The sequence below is a fragment of the Lichenostomus cassidix genome, chromosome 1 (genome assembly GCF_008360975.1).
Source record: "Lichenostomus cassidix isolate B80296 chromosome 1, HeHo_3.0, whole genome shotgun sequence".
Lineage (NCBI taxonomy): Eukaryota > Metazoa > Chordata > Aves > Passeriformes > Meliphagidae > Lichenostomus > Lichenostomus cassidix.
Genome location: NC_139479.1, coordinates 46,426,926 through 46,432,925, shown reverse-complemented (window position 1 = coordinate 46,432,925; position 6,000 = coordinate 46,426,926).

The window sequence follows — 6,000 nt, the reverse complement described above, 5'->3', positions numbered from 1 at the left end:
GATTTAGGATGGGAATGCAACTGAGGAAACGATTTCAGGATAAGTAATTCCAAACTTGCATAATAAACTTCATTGTTAGAAGATTTTCTGGTCTCTTTTACATTTTAGTTTTACAGATAGACATAGTCATACCTTTGGCTGGTCTCAAAATGAGTTAACACTATGTAATACCTTCTTCCAGTTATGGTGTCTGATGGTAAACTAACTTACTGACTTTTCATCTCTGGAAAACTTTATATACCACCCTGAAACATTTTTTATTGCTTCTGCATAACTTCATGCAATATGCATGCAAATATGTGACTAGTATAGGTTGTACTGTACTAAACTCATATTGGTTATGACAACTGGGCTTGAAAAAGAATAAAGTTTCTTGTGCATCTGGTTGTGTTATATTGGGGCATGAGCACAAATGCTTGTGAACTGAGACTTTTTTGCCTATTTGAGCAGGGAAGGGATTGCCATTACATATATCACAGAATCAAAGAATTATAGCAAGGTTTTGGTTTAAAAGACCTTTAAAGACTTAGTTCCAATCCCTCTGTCATGGTCAGGGACACCCTTCCCTAGACAAGTTTGCCCAAAGCCCCATCCAACGTGGTCTTGATAATGGTTGCCATAAATATGTATTTGATTTCAGAATTTTGGAACATCTTTCCAGGTGTTATTTCACAATTAAATATAGTTTATCTTTCAAGTATTGTAGTAAGAGTGGTTTGTTGGCCAGCTAAAGGCATCCACCCACTCAAGTGGAAGGCAAATGACTAGTTGCTTAAAGATGTTGTTAACATTCTTTTCAAAAGTCAGTTCCAACAATTTAGAACTGAACGTAAATTTTTCTTCTTGAAGCTATACAAAACTGTTGCATAAAAAAACCCAAATCAAGACAAACAACCAAAGCAATTTCATTTAAATCTTAAAGTCAAAAGGGCTAAATCATAGCAAAAAGCATTATTGGAAAATTAATGGCTATTACTTCTCTGCAGCTTGTTTTTACTTGACAGTTAAAATAATTACAGTGTTAAAAAGCTGGAGTACCACACTAAGAAATGTTTGAGTATTGACTCAGAATAAATTGCCAAATGCTGGATTAGCAAAACTACTTCCTGGAGTACTTACAATGTTTTTTTTTTTTTTGGTGAAACCTCCAGACATTATGAAGGTTGGTGGGTCTGAAGAGTTCATTGGTAGAGGTGCTCTAAGTACAGAATGAAATAGCAAAAAAGCTTATAGTGTTGTCCAGAGAATAACCATAGGACAGCAAATTCAGGCATCATTTTTCCTAGAGGTCTATGTAAGATTATTTGACAAAACTTTTGCTGGCATATATGCATTGAGAAGTGACATGAAGGGCAAGAGAAAAAGGCGCTCTGATCATTGATGAAGTAAAGAAATTAAATTCTGTCCACAGACAGAACATCGTATTTCAGTTTTTTGAGTTACTACTTAGAGCTCAAGTGAGGTAGAAGACAAAATTAGTTGTTAATAAGAAAAACCAAATTATACATCTAATCACTGACATGTACCACTTTTCTCCAAATATTTTGTCTAAATATTTTGTCTAAATATTGTCCTTTACATTTCATTTTGATCAGCTGCAATAGAATGCCTAATGGAGAGTGTCAATGAATAGCATAAGTCGAATGAGTTGATCAAGTTAATGAGTCAGTTCATGGTAGCTTTGGGGATGAATGAAAATAATATTTTTATGAATTGTAAAATGGGAGAAAAAAGGAAACATTCTTCCTCTGTATAAGGTCATCAATCAGGTAAGTAGCAAGCAAAGATTTGGCCAAAACCAGTTCTCATGGAACCAGCTGTGAATGAAGAGGTATCTCTTTGAGACAGAAACAGTGCCTGGGGAAAAGAAAAGAAACACTTGAAACCAGAAAAATCAATTATGTTTATTGGTAGAAAAAAGGAGTATGATTCTTTGCATTTACTATTTTGAGAGAAATATGATGGAAAACCTAAGCAAGAAAAAGCTGTTTATATTGTATTGTGGGGCAAAATTGTATATATATATTAATGTAAAATGAAATTAGACATCACTGCTTATATAGTTGGTCTCCACAGAAATAACCTGAGAAAAAAAAACCAGTTCTTAATTTGGTCTAAAATGTACTTCAATCTCTTATAGATCTTTTTAAACCTGAAGACAAATGAACAATAAAGGTTAAGCATGGTTGTATGCCTTATGAATATATAATTAAAAGAAGCAAACAGCTTCCTGATTCCAGCATGCTGCTGGAGTTAGTTTCTCCAGTCTCAGAGACATTTTCTTGTCCATTCATTTTCACATATATTTTTTCTTAATTTTGATGCTTATTCAGAGTTATACAGCGGCTTTATCAATAAGGTTGCAATCTGGTGTTAATGTACTTGCTTTACATTATTGCCAATCCATCCTAAAATCAGAAATAATACCTAGAAGTTATGAGTCGTTATCTTCCTTAAATATCAGCTTTCCATGTCCTTCAGGTGCTATCCTGGTGACAGCATTGATTTTACTCTGCATCATTGCTGCTAACAAAACAAACAAACAAACAAAAAAAGAGAAAACAACAAAAAACCCAAACCAAACCAACCAACCAAAAAACCACAAAAACCAAAAATCCCAAAACAACCAAACAACTACAAAATAACCCAACAAATGAAAGACATAGGAATTATGCTGTTTCTTGTATAAAATCAGTTAAAACTCAAATCTAAGGATACAAGTTCAGTATGGAATTTGTTTGAACAAAAGTAGACATCAATTAGTCATCTATGGTGCCTTTAAAGGCAGAAACAGGGACTTCTAGAAACTCCACCTCATCCTAATATAAATATTTAACACAGGTAATCCAATCAGTTATCATCTGATATAGTTACTTTCTTTCCTAATTATAAAGGGAACTTAATATTAATTGTATTTCAGATGTTTAAATTTAAGTAACATCACATGCTAATTTTTCTGTACAAACAGTAGATTCACAGAACCCTCAAAGTAGCATAACATCTTCAGGGTGGGAAATGGCAAACAAAAATTTGCTTTTAAGAATACTGCTATGACATAAAGTCAGCTATGAGAAGAAACAATAAATAAGAACCAGAATAGTACAATGGCAAAAGGCAATTATAAATTCATTTAGCACTGAAGGAATTCAACTAAAAATTCAGATGAAATTAACAGCTCCTGGTAATTGTGAGTCTGATGAGTAATGGTTGACAACATAAGGATTTATGAATAAGCAAGTGTTCAATTACTTAAGCATAGATGCTTAGCACAATGTAAGACACACAGCTATATTCCACCTGTGGTGCAACACCAGATGCTCAAAGAACAGGAGACTCCATAAATCCTATGTTATATCTGTCAGCTGTTAGACTGAAAACTTTGCTGTGGGCCATGAGGACTACACCTTATTTGCCAAATAAGGAATTTATTGTTAATCTAATTCAAATCTTAATTATAACTAAATCTTAACAATCTAGTCAAAGACATATTGTTTGTTTAGTTATAGCAATAGTTCTATACAATTGCTCAAATTATGTACAGGTTAAACTGATGCAAGCTTTCTAGTATCTATCCATATATTTGACGTTATGCTGTTTTTCATGTCCAGAGGTGTTTGGATTCAATTTGGAAGGGGATTTAGAGCATGTTGTTGCTGCCCCAAGTTCTTTGCTGAGAGAAATGTGCTATTGATGAGGGTCTCTTCTTTGCCAAGAAATGAGTATGTAATTTACATTTATGTTTTCTTTCTTATTAATCCAGGATCTGCTTGTCTTCACTTCTTATGTTTGCTGGTAAAATCTATGCCTTGCTTTTGTCTTTTGTGGTTTTTACCACATCTGAATTTATCATATGTTCAGTGACTTACATAAACTGCAAGCCCGAATTTCTTTTCACATAGTAATTGATATTTTGAAATTGGTGATTTTTTTTTCTATAGCCTTAGGACTCCTGTATACCATGGGCTGTCTTTCTTATTATATTATACCTGTACTTGGTGCCCCTGCTTTCAAAAACAGTCTTCCTCTACACTATATAATTATGACAAGTCATATATATTTCAATCCACTTAGAATAACTACTTTCTTGCAGTAGTAACTACTAATATCTTTGTAAAATTGTGGTTATACCACTGAATTATACCCAGATAAATTATTATAATTAGAAGCACTAGTTTAATTTATTAGTAGCTAAATATTTATGATAAAATTAATAATGGAAAAAAAATAAGAGCTAATGCAGAATCATAGAGCACTGTTCTTATTTTCTGTATCAAGTCACCTTTAATATTGTCTGAACTGGAAGCAAACACAATCCATGGCAGGTCTTGAAGTGGCACGACATTTCTATTTTTACATGGCAAAACACTTGGTATTTGTCATTGGCTAGTTCTAACAATGGCAGAACATAACAAGTGCCAATAAATCCACCCTGACCAGTAACAGTACTGTTGGCACATGAAAGGGATCATTGCAACAGAACAGGAAATCTTGTTTTCAGGATTTTATTTAAGGATTGTTGGATTTGTAGCTTGCTTAATTTACCTTAATGGGAAAAGGATCATTATTTTGCAAGTTATTATTTTTGTCCATATTACACGTTATTGTTTTTTACTCCAGATACAAACCTGACCATTGGGTAACGCTGAAAACCTTGTTTCTTATAATTAAACATTTACAAACACTGCCAGATTCTTTGGTTAGTTCTACCATTTCCCAGTCAGCTTTTCTTTTATGATTCAGTTCTCAAAACACCTCCAGTTTTTACTTCATTGGTAAAATGCATGCCTATAGACCCCATTCTTGATTAGTTAATATCTCTATACTGCACTTTTCAAACTAATTTTTATTATAATCAAAAAGTATCCTTGTTGCATTGTGCTATGAGATTACTTCTTCATAGTAGTATTCTGTAGACTTTTTACCTGTTCATCATATTGGCTTCTTCATTTTTTCAAGAGATAATTATTTCTATTATTAAATGTTTTCTCCTTTTAGCGGCAGTTTTATTTCCCACAGGTGTTCTTACAAACAGCATATATTTTTAATATAGCTGTTGATTAAAACAGTGACTGAAATATTCTGTGAAAGATTAAAATGTGGACTGAGTGTTTTTAAGGGTGTTCATTTAGGTTTTATTAATCTGTTGAAATTCTTCTAGAAACTCAAACTGCATCTATGTCCACTTTTTTTTTTAGCATAAAACGTAAAGGCCTCAGACCATAACTGTAAAAAAAAAAAAATCTTATGCTTATTTTCTAAACTAATCCTCAAATAAAACCTTATTTCTTTATTTTATATATCTGATATCTTCTCACTCCTGATTGCAGCCAGGGTTAAAACACTTTTAACTGCAAATAATTTGTAGAGAAGCATTATATCACTTTTCTTATTCTATTCTCTATTCACCCTTGCACAAAAAACCCCAAAAAACCCTCAGCCCAACCCAAAGCAACTCAGTTATTTATGCCCTGGGGCAAAACTGGGAGAGGCTTACAGGTGCAGAGACTCCTTTGTGGGGCCTACAGCTAATGGAATTCACCAATTTCAGGTACCCAAGTCTGAGCAAAAAATTCCCAAATCAAAATGCAAATAAAAAAATAAATAAAGGGAAGAGAAAGAAAATAGAAACTTTCTGCATCAGTGGCCTGCCATGAATAGCAAAGGGCACTGCAGACAAGTGTCCTTCTCTGGGCATCCATTATTTTCTGTGAGAAGTCCAGCATGATAACAATTCACAGTCTGCCAATGCCAGGCCATGAGGGTAAGAGTACTTGAGACACCAGGGCAAGGTCACTGTACAGCAGCCTGAGGATGTGGAGATAGGAGATCATGAGGTGCCAAATGAATGAATGGTAGACTTAAAAATTGCAAGTGGATGTCTCTGAAGTGTTGTGCAAGAGGCAGAGAGGCCTTTCTTTTTTCACCTTGAGGTTATACTCTGTTGCTCCTCATTGCCAATCTAGAGACCTGTTAAGTAGTGTAATAGTTCTTTCTTTGGTA